General features: G+C 41.0%; 1 protein-coding gene across 1 annotated transcript in view; it reads right to left on the reverse strand.

The window, feature by feature from the left end:
• Nucleotides 1–18,570, reverse strand: part of psda (pleckstrin and Sec7 domain containing a) — a 63,747-nt gene that overhangs the window by 32,725 nt on the left and 12,452 nt on the right. The gene's annotated exons all lie outside the window — the stretch shown is intronic.

Here is an 18,570-nt window from a genome sequence, read left to right on the forward strand (position 1 = left end):
ATTGTTTATTGTACAATGAATATCCGTAAAATTAACAGTTATGTATTGATTATTGTACATTGAATATCTGTAAAATTTACATTTAGTTATCATTAATTGTACATGGAATCCCAGTGAAATGTACAAGTTATTCTGTAATGTTGTTTACATTTCACTGTATTTTTAACAGGATTATTCTGGCAACCACAGCTGCCAGTGTTTTTCCGTAAAAACAACGGATTTTTTTTTTACAGTGTATTAGGCCATGGCTAATTATAGTTAATAACCAGAGGTTTTAAAAATATACAAACTGAAACAAAACCTTTTAAAAGACATTTAAGGGAGGTGTGGCGACATAGCAGGTAGCACTGCTGCCTCACAGCTCTAGGGTCCCCAGTTCGATCCTGAATATCTGTGACTTGTATAGGAGTTTTACATGTTCTACCTGTGTGCACATAAATTTCCTCTGAATTCTTCAGTTTTTCTCCCACCTCCCAGAACATGCACGTGGATTGGCAACTCTAACTGACCCCTAGGTGTGAATGAGAGTGTGAACGTGTGTGCATAGTGACTGGCGATATACTGGCATCACATTCAGGGTGCCTTCCCACATCAGTGTTACTGGAATGAATTAAAGCAAAATTAAAGCCACCAAGCAGAAGCTAAAGATTCTCATTTGAGACTAAGAGCATAATGAAGGAAAAAAAACATGAAATATTTTTGTACACTGCAAAAAATTGAAAACTGAATTTGAAGAGGAAATTACTTAATACTAGTGAAATTATCTTGCTGCATGGACAGATATTATTTACTTGTTAAGACATCTTAGAATAAGTTGGTTGCAATCTAGAACTAGGTTTATTAATCTCAGAATTGGTGTCTTGTATTCTTCTAATAAGAAATGCTAGATTGTTTCACCTATTTTCAAGATATTTTCACTGGCTAAGATATCATTTTTTGCAGTGTGGAACCTTAAAAGGACATATTGCTGCTCTGGACTGAACTGCTGACAGAATTATTAAAGTTGCTCGGGCATATATATATATATATATATATATATATATATATATATATATATATATACACATACACACACACACACACACACAGAGTCACCCATCCACTAGGCTTGTGCTCCATCTAACAAGAAATACTCAGCAAGCAGACATACCTTCTCCTTCTTCTTGCGTGTTTGAGGATGATTTTGGCCATCCTGCACTTTGCCCAGCAGATCAGGAAAGGCCAGGGGCCTGAGAGAGCGTGACCGTGGTGCTTTGGTGTAACGGAATGGCTCCATGACGCTAAAGTCCCGACCACACCGCACTGAACACAGAGATCGCGAACGCAGCCGGCCAGCCGAGTGGATACTGTTCACACCAATCATTTTGAAATGTGGAGCTGAAATTCTCAACCGTCCTGAAGAGCTCACAGATAACAATGAAGTTTAGAAACAGCTCTCGTGGGTGAAAACTTCTTAAGAAGGACGGGAGCTCCTGTTTCAGCCTGGCTCACTTCGGAATCTGAGTTGCGAAGGCCTCAGAATCTCTCTGGAGACTCCAGCTCTTTGATTATTAATTTAATTTTATTGATTATGCATGAAGCAAGAACAGTGAGGCCAAACCTGTGAGTTCCATCACAGGGCAAACTTTCTTTTCGTTTCTGAGCAAATATAGAAAGAAATTGAGGACAAAGAAGGAAATAAGGACGTGGTGGTGCCAATATCCTACTGACTCCCTATTTTTTTTTTTTTACACATGTGAATTCTCATAGTGAACCCACGTACATGCACGGCTGACAATGCACGAAGCTGTCACACTTGCAGGTTTGATACAGATTAAGTAGACAGAGTACAGTGACATGGCACAACGAAAGAGAAAAGCAGACATGCACACATATCCAAGCGAAAATGACCAAAAAGTGCAGCAAGAGTGAGACTTCAACTCCTGCCTCCACTCACAGCGGCATCCCAGAACTCACTGTGATGTCACAGTCACTCCCCCCTTTGGGACAGGCAAAGAGACATCAAACGAGAGATGGCAAGGCATAGAAAGAGGACAGGCACTGCGGGAGAGAATGTAGGCACAAAGCGATGATTTAGTTGCGCTGTAGTGGCATTGCAGGTTTCCTCTGTATCACCCTCTCTGTCTTTTCCTCCATAGTGCTCCAGAAGTCTGCATTTGTATCCCTCTGCATGCACCGTATTTTCCTTCCTTTACCCAAGTTCTCTCACTTTTTGTTGCAACCTCTTTCTCACTTCTTCTCTCATGCACACTAGAGCTTGATGCTGTGTGCACAGAAAGAACCAGAACACGCTTCACATCCCAGCCTTTTTTCTTCTTGTATCTTCTGCTTCCAGTCTCTTTCTTCCTCTGTGCTGCAGATAGAAAACGGACTGAATTTCACTGAGAAGGAGATCTGATGTGGGAGGAGTGCTCACCCTCCCTCTCCCATTCTCTCCCTCTCGAACACGTTCTTCTTTCTGCCTGGTCAACAAATCACAGGCTTCAGATCTGTTCTGGTCCCACCTTCTGGTGAATGTCAATCAGAGTTGAGTCCTGGCTTCCCCAACACTGCATCATACAGCAGCAACACCACAATTAACCTGTTGCTCTGCCCCCATGCATCAAATTACTTTGCATCAAATTCAATAGAATGAAACTTTCATTTCTAGCAGATTGAAAAGCCGCTCCTGTGCTGTGTGTGCATGCTCAAGGATACAACACAGGAGTAGGTTCATGATGTAATTAGGACAATGGGTCCACAGCAGTGACATAAATAGAGATACTAGCATAAATGTAGATGCATATATTTCCTTCTCTCTGCTCATCACTCTCTCGTTTGTCTCTGTGATCTTGATCTCTCTCTTTCCCCTCTTTTTTCTTTTCGCTCTCTGATAGCTCAGGGACACTGGGTACTCTGCAGGCTCTATGAATCTCACCTTAGTCAACTGTGACCTCCTTCTCTGTGTTCCCCATCACCCAGCTGGCAGGCAGTATGTTGCCCTCCCCACCACCACCACATGAGCACCAGTCCTCAGCATGGTAAACTGTAGAGTCAGAGTCTCTGACTGGCACTGCCAAGCTCCAGGCTACAACTTGCAGGCTGTAACAGTTCCAAAAGTACCATTCATTCATTCATGGTTCAGTAAGTGCTTTATCTTGATCCAAAGTCCTTCTCTGGAAGGGATACCAGTCAACTGCAATGCATCACACACACACACACACACACACACACGCTCATTCACACCTAGAGCTAATTAAGCATAGGCAATCCACCTGCATTCATGTTTTTTTTTTTAACACATGGGAGGAAACCAGAGAACCTGAAGGAAAACTACTCACACATTAACCAGTGTTTAGGATTGAACCAGGGACCCTGGAGCTTGCTTACCATCTTACCATGAAACATTATGACTGAAAAAAAAAAGAGTCCAAAAAGCTATTTTCCTATATTGTTTTCAAGACACAGACAGACAGACACACAGACAGTTTTAGTTTCTGTCATTTTAGTTCTGGGGACAGAATGAAATTTGCAGAGTATTTGTCTGATCAATGCATGAATAAACACTGAATATACTAGTGCATCTCAAAAAATTAGAATACCATGAAAAAGTTCCTTTTTTTCATAATTTAATTCAAAAAGGTAAACATTCACATATTCTATATTCTTTACATGTAAAGTGAAATATTTAAAGCCTTTTTTGTTTTAATTTTGATGATTATGACTTATAGCTCATGAAAATCAGAAATCCAGTATCTCAAATTATTAGAATATTCCCTAAGATCAATCAAAAAAAGGATTTACAATACAGAAATGTCCAACTTCTGAAAAGTATATTCATTTATACACTCAATACTTGGTTGGGGCTCCTTTACCATGAATTACTGTATCAATGCGGTGTGGCATGGAGGTGATCAGTCTGTGGCACTGCTGAGGTGTTATTGAAGCCCAGGTTGCTTTGATGGTGGCCTTCAACATATCTGTATTTTTGGGTCGGGTGTTTCTCATCTTCCTCTTGACAATACCCCATAGATTCTCTATCGGGTTCAGGTCAGGCAAGTTGGCTGGCCAATCAAACACAGTAATATCATGGTCAGCAAACCATTTGGTAGTAGTTTTGGCACTGTGGGTAGGTGCTAAGTCCTGCTGGAAAAGGAAATCAGCATCTCCAAAAAGCTCGTCAGTAGATGGAAGCATGAAGTGTTCTAAAATCTCCTGGTAGATGGCTGTGTTGACTTTGGACTTGATAAAATACAGTGGACCAACACCAGCAGATGACATGGCACCCCAAATCATCACAGACTGTGGAAACGTCACACTGGGCTTCAAACACCTTGGATTCTGTGCCTCTCCACTCTTCCTCCAGACTCTAGAACCGTGATTTCCAAATTAAATGCAAAATGTACTTTCATCTGAAAAGAGGACTTTGGACCACTGAGCAACAGTCCATTTCTTTCTCTCCTTAGCCCAGATAAGACACTTCTGACATTGTCTCTGGCTCAGGAGTAGCTTGATATTAGGAATGCGAAAGTTGTATCCCCTTTCTTGAAGATGTCTGTTCGTGATGGATCTTGATACACTGACACCAGCCTCAGTCCACTCCTTGTGAAGCTCTCCCAAGTTCTTGAATCAACTTTTCTTGACAATCCTCTCAAGACTGCGGCCATCCCTGTTGCTTGTGCACCTTTTCCAGCCACCCTTTTCAGCAATGACCTTTTGTGGCTTACCCTCCCTGTGGAGGGCATCAGTGATCATCTTCTGGACAACAGTCAAGTCAGCAGTCTTCCCCATGATTGTGTTTGTGTGTACTGAACTAGACCGAGAGATACACTGTGTTCATACTGTTTTACTCAAACTCGAAATGAAATATTCTAATATTTTGAGATGTTTTTTTAATGTTTTTGTACTGTATGCCATACTGATTAAAATTAAAATAGAAAAATGCTTGAAACATTTTAGTTTATGTGTAATGAGTCTATAATATATAACATTTTCACTTTCTTAAATAACTGATGGAAAATATTGAACTTTTTCACAATATTCTAATTTTTTGAGATGCACTAGTATATGTATAACATACTCAATAGGCCCTCAAGTTCTTCCTTTTAGTCACTATTTTCTACAACCCCAAATCAGAAAAAGTTGGGATGGTATGTTGAAATTAAAACTGAAAACAATGATTTGTAAATAATCTTTTACCTGTATTGCACTCAAAGCAATACAACAGCATATTATATTTGATGAATTTTGTGGCGGGTTTTTTTCAAAATAAACATTTATTCCAATTTTGATTCTCATAATACATTTCAAAAAAATTTGGGACGGTAAAGCATTAACACGTTATAATGTTGCCATTCCTTCTCACAACACTTAAAGCTAGACGGCCTTTCGATTTCATAAAATTGGTTAAATTTAGTTCAGTCTGAAATTTGGTCATTGTGATATATGTTTATTTCTGCAATATCGAGAAGAAAAAAAAACAGGCCATCCTGTGGCTGGAAAGTTATTTAATTTGAGGGGATTCCCGAGCAAATGATGTGCATGAAATCACTCGCTTCACGCAGTCAAGCAGACAGAGGAAGTCCATGTGCGCATAGTTCTTCTTCTTCTTTTGGGTTTTACAGCAGCTGGCATCCACAGTGTTGCATTACTGACATCTACAGGTTTACCTTTGACTGCGCACTGACAGTTACATCATTCTGTCATTAAACAAACAGCTGATCACACTGAGGTGCTTGCTGACTGCCGATATTTATTAGTTTGGTTCTGCGTTTCCTTTCCTTTGCAACATAACGTTTTTTCTTCTCGCTTTCCATTATTGTAGTCGGTCTTTCACATTTCAGTCGCATACTCATGTCCTCCATTTTTCTCTCCTGTTTCAAATTTGTACCCTACAATGCCTTGCGTGAACAGGGAACTCCCAACATGTGATGATGGGTGTTCAGCTTAGGCTTGTGCCCTTGCCCTTTATACATCGAAATTCCTCCAGATTCCTTGACTTGTTTATGATATTATGTACCATAGAAAGTGAAATATCCAAATCCATTCAGATCTTTCTTTGAGGAACATTGTTTTTAAACATTTCAATAATTTTCTCAGAGATTTGTTGACAAACTGGAGATCCTCTGCCCATCTTTGAGCCTCAAAGACTAGGCCTTTCCTGGATATTAATTTTGTACCAAATCATGATCATAGTCACCCGTTTCAAATCACATCATTATTTAATTGTTTTACCTCATTACTAGCCCTAAATTTCTCCCATCCCATTTTTTGTTGGAATGTGCTGAAGGTCTAAAATGCAGTAATGGATGTATATTAACAAATGAAGTCATCCAAACAAAACATGAAATATCTTAGGTTCCTACTGTCTGAAATGAAATACAAGTTAAAATAAAATTTAGAAATCACTGCTTTCTGTTTTTTTAATTTGCATTTTCCATATTGTCCCAACTTTTTCTGATTTGGGGTTGTACTATAAGAGTCTCAATTTACTGCAGAAAAACAAAAATCTAATGAATTAATTAACATTTGCATTTTTTTTTTAAATTTTAGTTTAGTTTTCAGGGAATATTTCTAGTTTTTATTTTAAACTTTCATTTTTATTCAATTTTAGTTTTGAATTTTAGTTGTAGTGTTTGTTGTAACAACCCTGGTAGGTAAACTGCACTACAAAAGTATTAGCACTCTTCATGAAAATGAGCACAAATAGCTATACAAAACTAATAACACATGCAGTCAGTGATATTTTGAGCTGAAACTTGTGCACATGATAGTTTTGTTTTTGTTTTTTTTCTAAATACTTCTAATAAGAATGATTTTTAAGAACATCAATAATTTCTCCTATTGTTGTGTGGAAATGCTGAATGATTGTGTGTAATGTTGATTTCATTTAATCGCTCTTGCTCATTATTATGAATGGTGCCAATAATTTTAGAGGGAACTGTCATGCTATGAATATAACATGTAATATTAAACTATAATAATGAGGTAAAGATTATTCAAGGGCTGTGGTAAAGATATATTTCAATTCCAAACCTGTGCGGAAAAAAAAATCTCAGTTCTCTATTAGTAACATATGGAACTGCATCTTTATGTTTATGAAATGTATTTTCAAGCCAGAGCAGTGGTGAGAAAGCCTGCTTAGTTGTCAGTGTGGGCAGTGTGATAATGTGGTACAGCTCTCGACTCATATTTGCATATCCTCCACAACCTCAAATCAGGAAACAAAAAAAAATTACACTCCGCAAGCAATAAGGTATAGCAGGAAAACAATTTGTAGTTTGGAAGAGGTGATAAAGGGAGGTAGGGGGAGTCAGAGGACAGTGATGGAGACGGAGAGATTTGCAATGCCTTTATGGCAACACCATGACAAAAGGCTCATCTCAGCAGGAGGCAGCCAAATTCCCATCTGCTACAATCCTCTGTCCTCCCTTCCTCCCTCTTTTCACTGAGCTACTCACTGAAATCAGAAGCCTCACAGTCCCTCTATACTGAGCTACACACCAACGCAAAACTTCACCTGTTGCCTCAGGAACATCTTAGCACATCTCTTGCCTACACTCCACATTCATAGCCATTCTGGGAATTAAGAGTTACATGAATGGACGAGATCAAGAGAGAAGAAGAGATCCTTCTGTTTTCTGTGAAACTGTAATCAGAAGTCTGTGTATAATTTAATACCTGATACTGATATGATGCTGACATAATTTTAATAGCTGTGCAACTCTCTACAAGATGGCGGGATATTTTAAAATATGGTTAGCACTGTCGCCTCACAGCAAAAAGGCTCTGGGTTCGAGCCCAGTGGCTGACGGGGGCCTTTCTGTGCGGAGTCTGAATGTTCTCCTCATGTCTGCGTGTGTTTCTTCCGGGTGCTCCAGTTTCCCCCAAAGACATGCAGGTTAGGCTAATTGGTGGCTCTAAATTGACCGTAGGTGTGAATGTGAGTTTGTCTCTGTGTCAGCCCTGCGATGATCTGGCGACTTGTCCAGGGTGTACCCCGCCTCTCACCCATAGTCAGTTGGGATAGGCTCCAGCTTGCCCGCGACCCTGCACAGGATAAGCGGTTACAGATAATGAATGGAGATTTGTCACTGAACAGTACCAGTTAACGTTTGGACACACCTTCTAATTCAATGGTTTTTCTTTATTTTTATTAAACATTGTATTAGTTTCCACTGTTATGCTGATGACACACAGTTGTATGTTTCTGCAAAACCTGATGAGAGACACCAGCTTAATAGAATTGAGGAATGTGTTAAGGACATTAGACACTGGATGCTTATTAACTTCCTTCTGCTTAACTCTGACAAGACTGAAGTACTTGTACTAGGACCACATACAGCTAGAAGTAAGTTTTCTGATTACACAGTAACTCTGGATGGCCTTTCTGTTTCTTCACGTGCAGCACTAAAAGACCTCGGAGTGATTATTGACCCCAGTCTTTCATTCGAAACTCACATTGATAACATTACCCGGATAGCTTTCTTTCTTCTCAGAAATATTGTTAAGATAAGAAATTTAATGTCACTACATTACGTGGAAAAACTAGTTCATGCTTTTGTTACCTCCAGGTTAGATTATTGTAATGCCTTACTGTCTGGATGTTCCAATAAGTGCATAAACAAGCCCCAGTTAGTTCAAAATGCAGCAGCAAGAGTCCTTACTAGAACTAGAAAACATGACCCCATCACCCCTGTCTTATCCACACTGCATTGGCTCCCAATCAAATTTCGTATTGATTATAAAATACTACTACTGACCTTTAAAGCACTGAATGGTCTTGCACCACAGTACCTGAGTGAACTTCTGGTCCTCTATGACCCGCCACGCCTACTTAGATCAAAAGGTGCAGGCTATCTGCTGGTACCTCGTATAGTGAAGGCTACATCAGGGGGCAGAGCCTTTTCTTACAAAGCCCCACAGTTATGGAACAGCCTTCCAAGTAGTGTTCGGGAATCAGACACAGTCTCAGCATTTAAGTCTAGGCTGAAAACATATCTGTTTAGTCAAGCCTTGTGTTAATGGTGTTTATGAGGTAAAGGTGTAGATCTGGAGGGTCCTCAGACATAGAGTGTTTTGGTAAACTGGGATGTATGGATGCTGTCACTCCACTCGCTTGCTCACTTGAGTTTGTTGACGGTGTAGTGGCTGCTGCTTTATGTCCCGGGGCTCCCTCATGCCTGTGTTACCTTCTGGCTCTCCCCTTTTAGTTATGCTGTCATAGTTAGTTGCCAGAGTCCCTGCTTGTACTCAGTGCAATATGTATACTGTTCCTACTTATTCAGGTGACATTGGGCATACCTAACAACCTGTGTTCTCTCTCTCTCTCTCCCCCCAAAAAAATCTGTCCCTCTGAGTTACATGTCAATCCTGAGATCGAGATGCTGACCTCTTCTGCTCCTCGGACCTGCCTGATCCATCTTGGTGCCCTGTGTCTGGTTGGAGTCTCATCGCATCGCTCCTGTGCAGGACGGCCTCATGTGGACAGTTGAAGGTCACACCTGGAGGACGCACTGGACACTTACAGTAATGCTTTTATGGCTGAGAACTGCAGTTGACTTGCTAACTTTAGGACTGCAGTTGTCATGAACAGTTTTGCACTCAGGTTTCCATCAATGAAGAGTTATAACATCAACGAAACTGACTTCATGTTAAAACTGTTATAGTCATGCTGTCTGTTGTTGCCCAAATGAGGATGAGTTCCCTTTTGAGTCTGGTTCCTCTCGAGGTTTCTTCCTCATGTCGTCTGAGGGAGTTTTTCCTTGCCACCATCGCCACAGGCTTGCTCATTGGGGATAGATTAGGGATAAAATTAGCTCATGTTTTAAGTCGTTCAAATTCTGTAAAGCTGCTTTGCGACAATGTTTATTGTTAAAAGCGCTATACAAATAAACTTGACTTGAAACTTGACTATTAATTAAAAGTCACTTCATGTCTTAAAGTAATGATGGATGTCGTTTCTCTTTACTTACTTGAGCAGTTCTTGACATAATATACTACAGTTACTACAGTTACTACAGTTGTGGAATAGGGCTATTTACTGTATTTTTATTATTTACTACTTAATCTCAAACACATTAAGAAGGCAAGAAATTGCACTAATTAACTTTTAACAAGGCACACCTATTAATTGAAAAAGCATTCCACCTCATGAAGCTGGGTAAGATAATGCCAATAGTGTACAAAGCATCATCAAGGTAAACAGTGGCTACTTTGAAGAATCTAAAATATTAAACATATTTTGTTTTTTTTTAAACACTTTTTGGTTTACCACATAATTCCATATATGTTGTGACAGTGGGGGCGTGGTCGAGCGCCGGTTTGTGAATGGAAGGCTAGGCCAGAGGAAGTGAGTGGCAAAATGATCACACCGGTGTCTAATTTATGCTGTGTGTGTGTCTTGCGGTAACAGCGGAGGGCGGATATGGAGGAGGAAGCAGAGAGGGAGAGAGCTCTCTGTGGATCAGAACCATGTGTGCGCGTGTGTATGTGTGAAAAGTAAGCTGAAAAGCTTCAATCAGAATTGCCCAGCAATTGATTCGCCTGTCCTAGTGCTTCAGTATGCCCCCCCACCCTCCAAAGAAAGCATTATTAAATGCATGTAATGCATTACATATTCCGTATGTTATTTCAGTTTTGATGACTTCAGTATTATTCTATGCACAATGTAGGAAATACAGATAAATCTATGAATGACTAGGTGTGTGTATATTTTATATATATATATATATATATATATATATATATATATATATATATATATATATATACACACACACACACACACACACACATACACACACAACCGTTCAAAAGTTTGGGGTCACCCAGACAATTTTGTGTTTTCCATTTAAAGCCACACTTTTATTTACCACCATAAGTTGTAAAACGAATAGAAAATATAGTCAAGACATTTTTCTGGCCATTTTGAGCATTTAATCGACCCCACAAATGTGATGCTCCAGAAACTCAATCTGCTCAAAGGAAGGTCAGTTTTATAGCTTCTCTAAAGAGCTCAACTGTTTTCAGCTGTGCTAACATGATTGTACAAGGGTTTTCTAATCATCCATTAGCCTTCTGAGGCAATGAGCAAACACATTGTACCATTAGAACACTGGAGTGAGAGTTGCTGGAAATGGGCCTCTATACACCTATGGAGATATTGCACCAAAAACCAGACATTTGCAGCTAGAATAGTCATTTAGCACATTAGCAATGTATAGAGTGTATTTCTGATTAGTTTAAAGTGATCTTCATTGAAAAGAACAGTGCTTTTCTTTCAAAAATAAGGACATTTCAAAGTGACCCCAAACTTTTGAACGGTAGTGTGTGTATATATATATATATATATATATATATATATATATATATATATATATATATATATATATATATATAAAACAAATGTGCAAACAATGAATTCCAGAGAAAAAGAGACTGCAGTAAAAAGAGACAGAGAAAGAGGTTCAGGGAGAGTGCAGTACAGACGAAGAAGCAAGGTGTCAAGCTGAATGGCAGAATGCTCCAGAGAGCACTCAGTACTCAATGTCAGCGCCACAGGCAGGTCATGTACACACACCATGCACACAGACGAGAGCAAAGAAACAGATGAGAAAAACAAGGAAGGACAGAAGAAAATATGGATATAAAATATGTGATATAAAAATATGTAGAGATGGTGAGTACAGAGGAGTATAAAGGCAGTAAGTACAGTGTATCTGAGAGCATTGCTACTGATTATAAGATTAAACAATGCAGACGATGGGGGATAGAAGAGCATGAAGGGTGAGATGGGAGAGTAGTGCCCTATTCAGACTGGATTTATTTTAAGTAAGGAGATGGGATAACGTGATTATTATCAGCATATCTCTCGACTTTAGTCCTGTCAGAATCTCTCATGTAAGTAATATTTTAAAGATATCATGTTCCTGTGCCTGATTTATGATCCGCATATATGATTTGGCATAGGTTTTACACTGGATGCCCTTCCTGACACAACCCTCCCCAATCTATCCAGGCTTGGGACCAGCACTAAGAATGCACTGGCTTGTGCAACCCTAGTAGACTATGGACCAACCTCCATGGACTATGATGTTCACAGATGACATTGTGATCTATAGTGAGAACAGGGAGCAGGTTGAGGAGAGCATGGAGAGGTGGAGGTATGCACTAAAGAGACAAGGAATGAAAGTCAGTTGGAACAAGATGGAATACATGTGTGTGTGTGAATGACAGGGATGATGGTGGAATGGTGAGGATGCAAGGAGTAGAGGATGCAAAAGTGGAGAAGAGTGCCAGGAGTGATTTGCAACAGAAGGGAAGGTGTACAAGATGGTAATAAGCCCAGCCATATTGTATGGGTCAGAGACCTTGGTACTGACGAAAAGACAGGAGGCGGAGCCAGAGACAAAGCAAGAGAGATGAGATTGAGATGAGATCTTAAAGATGCTAACATTTGCATTGGGAGTGACAAAGATGGACAGGATTAGGAACAAGTATATTACAGGTTGGACGGTTTGGAGACAAAGCAAGAGAGAGGAGATTGAGTTGGTTTGGACATGTATGGAGGAGAGACGCCGAGTATATTGGGAGAAGGATGCTGAAAATGGAGCTGCCAGGCAAAAGGAAAATAAGAAGGCCAAAGAGGAGGAGGTTTATGGATGCGGTGAGAGAGGACATGCAGGTGGTTGGTGTGATAGAGGAAGATGCTGAAGACAGGATGAGATGGAAATGGATGATCTGATGTGGTGACCGCTAACGGGAGCAGCCAGAAGAAGTAATAGTTCCTGTGTCTGGAAAGATTACACCATGTTTAACCTAGTATAAAAGAACCAGCAGAAATAACTGCAAGTAAAATATATCCCTTCTGAATTGATATGCTCAAAAGTATGTGGACATTTGACCATTTGCACCCATATATGGCCTTTTTCCAAACCATTCATTATCTGTGGCCACTTATCCTGTGCAGGGTTGCAGGCAAGCTGGAGCCTATCCCAGCTGAGAGGCAGGGTACATCAGCAGGTCATCGCAGGGCTGACACATAGAGACAAACAACCATTCTACAGTCAATTTAGAGCAACCAATTAACCTAACCTGCATGTCTTTGGACTGTGGGGGAAACCGAAGCACCCGGAGGAAACCCATGCAGACACAGGGAGAAGATGCAAACTCCACACAGAAAGGCCCTCATTGACTGCTGGGCTTGAACCCAGGACCTTCCTGCTGTGAGGCAACAGTGCTAACCACTACACTACACCGTGTCGCCCTCCTTTCCTAAACCATTGCCACAAATTTAGAAGCACACAATTGTCTAGAATGAAACACATTCCAGCATGACAATCCCCTTGTGCACAAAGCAAGGTCCATAAAGACATGGTTTGCCAAGGTTGGAGTAGAAGAACTTGAGTGGTCTGCACAGAGCCCTGACTTTAACCCGACTGAACACCTCTGGGACGAGCTGGAATGTTGACTTTGCACCAGGTCTTTTCATCCAACATTAATGCCTGACTTCACTAATGCTCTTATGGCTGAATGAGCACAAATCCCCACAGCACACTAAGTGTAACAGCCATGCATATAACATGAAGTCATTTCCATGTTCGTGATTTAGACAGAGGTTGCTTATTCCATGTGAATTAATGATAAATCACTACCGACGTCCTCTGGCAGTATTATTTAACAGACATACTGTATGTCAGGACAAAAGAGGGGGTGGAAGGTGTTGGTGTTTCAGAGGGATGCTGTTTCAAAGCGAATATGTGGGAGACAGAAATAAAGAGAGTTGTTTGGTGTATGTGGCAGGGGCCCACTGTGATTTAAAAACCCAGCATGACCAGAGTGGTTCAGGTGCGGTCATGATGTGCCTATTCTTTTTGTTCACTGATCTTGGTAATCCTGCTGGAGCGATAAAAATAGACTTCCTTTTTCAGAAGCACACTCAAACACAGGAGGTTCAATGCCACCAACTCAAACAAATCCTCTCCTGCGCAGGTTGAAGATCTCAACATATCACACTTTTATTGTGTATTTATAATTAGGTTGTGTTTGAAAGAGGTGGGAATCACCATACAGAACAATTGCATCACCCACACATCAGCACAATTGCTCTTTCAAGCCTCTAACTCAAAAATGCTCACAGCCTGTCATCATTACCATCCTGGTTATATTACAGTCAAAACAAAACTGGTCCAATTAACGATTGGACATTTGTTATTATAATAATTTTGTATTGACATTTAAACTTTTTTATACAGTATCTAAAGCACTTTGAGTTTTTAAACAGAAAATTAAACGTGTAATCATATAAAAATGACTTGAAATACCTCATCCAGTGCTTAGGGTCTGTATTTTCAGGGTCTACTGAAGTTTATGGGGGAAAAAAGAAAGCTATTAATGTGTAAAGTTCCATATTTCAACTACTGCATCTTCAAAATCATAGCATCAAATCACTGGCCATCACTGCAGTCCGAGATCATTATCTTCCATGTAGCAGATTGCATCTTAAACAGCCACCCACACTGGCTTTCCTACACACACGCATGCTATCAGATTCATCAAACCCTGAGCTTCTGCATGTTCTTTATCAAGTCACCTTCCTTTTGCAAGGTTCAACTATTATTATACTGCACTCTGTTTCACATATTGCATTCTGCATGTGAACAGACAATAAATGCATCACGTCATTCACTGATGATTACTGCTTCAGTCATTATGCCAAGAGAAGGCTATTGCTAGAAAGTTTTTACCCCGATTTCAATGCAAATTTTTATTTATCTACCATTTTTAACAGTACATGTCACAAGGGAACCCATCCTCTTCTGGGTGCCACAGGATAGTCTCATCTCATCTCATTATCTCTAGCCGCTTTATCCTGTTCTACAGGGTCGCAGGCAAGCCGGAGCCTATCCCAGCTGACTACGGGCGAAAGGCGGGGTACACCCTGGACAAGTCGCCAGGTCATCACAGGGCTGACACATAGACACAGACAACCATTCACACTCACATTCACACCTACGGTCAATTTAGAGTCACCAGTTAACCTAACCTGCATGTCTTTGGACTGTGGGGGAAACCGGAGCACCCGGAGGAAACCCACGCGGACACGGGGAGAACATGCAAACTCTGCACAGAAAGGCCCTCGTCGGCCACGGGGCTCGAACCCAGGACCTTCTTGCTATGAGGTGACAGCGCTAACCACTACACCACCGTGCCGCCCCCCACAGGATAGTGGGATTCTAAAATATTACTGTATACAGATGTAGAAGAGGAAAGGCATTCGTTGAAAAGATGTCTGTATGAGCATCATAGTCATTATGATTACATCAGCAGTCCTTAGAAACGAGTCTATGGTATCCAGGTATCAGTTATCCATTGAAGAAAGGGTGAGACTAGAGTATGAACAAGACCATCAAGACCCAGACCAGACCAGTTGCTGAAGCTTAATGAATAAATGAATTTACGATTTGTGTCGGAAAAAGGAAAAAGAACCAAAACTAATGTAACAGACTCTGGAACATATTAAAAAAATTGACGAGCAAAAAAAAGACAGACATACAATATATATTCATAGAGCTTGAGTTTTCCTTCAGCCATCAAAACACAGAATCCACACAAATATACTTACGGTTTACACATTTGAATTCCGAGAAATTATACATCTAACGAGCCTCTGTGTTACTTTACAGCCAGCATCAAACCAACACATGAATAATTATTGGCTTTTCCAAAGAGAAAAGAAAAACTCAACCTTCTTTAAAGCTCCTGTTATAATCAATAACACAAACACCAGCAATGTATACTACTTCTTCACCCATCCAGCGTGTTCTGGGTTGGGTCCCTTACCCGAACCCAGAACCTTCTTGCTGTGAAGCAACAGTGCTAACCTATGTATACTCAGGGCCCGTTTACACGAGGACGCTGTCGGGTAAAAACGACTAAATATTTTATCGGAAGTGCCTTTCGTCTACACGGGGACGGCGTTTCCGAGGCTGACAAACGGAAAAAATTGAAAACGCCTTCCAGAGTGGATAAGTTAAAAACAGCTCCCGTTGCATATCCGTCTAAACTACCCAATACGCGAAACTCTGCTCGGATCTGCTCACGTCGGGTACGCGTTTACGTCATACACGTCATATACTGTACATGCCAGCCCGGGAAGTAAGAAAGTAAGTAAAAAAGTAAGAGCATGTCTGATTACATCGATCCAACGGACCTTCAAGCTGCTCTGGCAGCTTTAATAAACGTCCAGGAGTCCTTCGAACATCTATACCGAATCTGCACATATACCGTTAATGAACAGAGGCGGGTATAGTATGCTCTTACTTTTTTACTTACTTTCTTACTCACCATAGCCAGAGTAGTCAAAGCTTTCGCGGCGCAGATGTGCAGATCAGACAAGACAGAAGACGTTGCGCATGCGTGCAGACATAGCGGAGGTCTTTCACAGCACCGCCTGGCATGCACATCTGTGACAGAGCGCAATGCGTCTGTCACTAAACAGCGGTTCGTCCCGCTGGTCATGTTTCAGTGGTCAAGTGCAATGGACTAAACCACAGTTGCAAAGACATTCCAAATACAATCTGTGTTGTATGTTTGTTGTGGGTTTGGTAATGGGGGTTTTACAAGTATGTTTTGTTACGGGTACATTTGTTACAACTTTTAGATATGTAAACCTGAAATGTTTGGTACATGTGTTCATAGTAAAAGACGCGACACAGATTTAAACAGCGCAAGCATTTATTAGTTTTCACTATAAACAATAGAGTGTAAAGATTCATTAAGTGCGCACGTTTAACATCTGAATCCTTTTCTGCTAGAGTTAAAATAACATCAGCCAGAAATGTTTGTAGCCATTTACCTGCGGTAGTCTTCTGGGTGCGGGACCAAACCAGAATGCAGGTCTGAAAGCGCTTTTCAAGGTTTCTTCCGCGATGCGCGGGAAAGCAGCTCATTAGAGCGGAGAGAAATGGTCTAAAAATCTTACGTAAGTGTTTGTTGTAATATTTAAGGTCTGCACATTGTTGTAGGAGTGTAATGCATGCAGTGAAAATGTTTAGAACTGTTAAAATCTTTCTAGATGTGTTGATTGATTTTAATTGTGTTAAGACTGTGCCGTCGTCTTCTAAATATGCGCTGCACTGTTCATTGGGGGGAGATGGCCTCGGCAGGGAGAGGACGCATGACTTGAGCTCTGTGTGAGTAATGCCAGAGTAGCCTAGCTTGCGTGGGCATTTTGTCCCAGAATTTTTTTTGTTTGTTTGTTTGGTTTTGTCATCAGTGTTTTTTTTTGTTTGTTTGTCCTGTTTGTGTTAACTGCCGGCTTAAGAATAAAAAGAAAACTATTTTTGTACAAGAATTTTCCTTATTTTGCTCATCATTCTGACTGACTACTCCATCCGCTCGGCACACTCTATTACAACATCCGATTGAATTCCACACATTTATGCATCACCGTATAGACGCAGATTTCCTCCTTGAAAACGGTCGTGTAGACGCGGAAAAAAGTGAGAACGAAAACGGACTTTTGCGTTTTTGTTTCAGACCGTCCCCGTGTAAAGTGGGCCTCATTCTCATCTCATTATCTGTAGCCGCTTTATCCTGTTCTACAGGGTCGCAGGCAAGCTGGAGCCTATCCCAGCTGACTACGGGCGAAAGGCGGGGTACACCCTGGACAAGTCGCCAGGTCATCACAGGGCTGACACACAGACAACCATTCACACTCACATTCACACCTACGGTCAATTTAGAGTCACCAGTTAACCTAACCTGCATGTCTTTGGACTGTGGGAGAAACCGGAGCACCCGGAGGAAACCCACGCGGACACGGGGAGAACATGCAAACTCCGCACAGAAAGGCCTTCACTGGCCACGGGGCTCGAACCCGGACCTTCTTGCTGTGAGGTGACAGCGCTAACCACTACACCACCGTGCTGCCCACCCCTATGTATGCTATAATCAATAAATCTTTCAAGGGTCAGACAGAACACATACACACACACAAAGAGATGCATACACTTCACTTTTTTACACTGCTACAACAACAGCTGTATGTGTTCCCTTTCTCTGTTTATGAATTCCCAACTGTTGTACGTAAGAATGTCACATCACAATTCTGATTCATAAACATTTTGAATGTGATTTCTACACATAATCAGCTGTGAATTTTTTAATAACAAATGGGATGGGAGAAAACCATGCCATCTCAGTCTGGTATACAACACTCCTAGAGCTTCCTTTCAGCCTTATTGGTCAAAGCCTGAGACGCACAGAATCTCAAACTTCTCTCTTTCTTCATCCAAAATTTTACATTCATTCCTTGAGCTACTGTGGTTAAATTGGAGCACACTGATACAGAAGGGACAGTGTTTTAGAGGGGCATTGTAAATTTGTGCAGAGAACAGGTGAAGTAAACACGGCACAGGAAGAGTGTGTGGTAGCCGCGTGTGCGTGTGTACTTACTACATACGTGGGGGAAGCCATGGCCTAATGGTTAGAGAAGCAGCTTTGGGACCAAAAAGTCACTGGTTTGATTCCCTGGACCAGTAGGATGGCTGAAGTACCCTTGAGCAAGGCACCTAACCTCCAACTGCT

This window comes from Neoarius graeffei, chromosome 7 (genome assembly GCF_027579695.1).
Source record: "Neoarius graeffei isolate fNeoGra1 chromosome 7, fNeoGra1.pri, whole genome shotgun sequence".
In the NCBI taxonomy this organism is placed as follows: domain Eukaryota; kingdom Metazoa; phylum Chordata; class Actinopteri; order Siluriformes; family Ariidae; genus Neoarius; species Neoarius graeffei.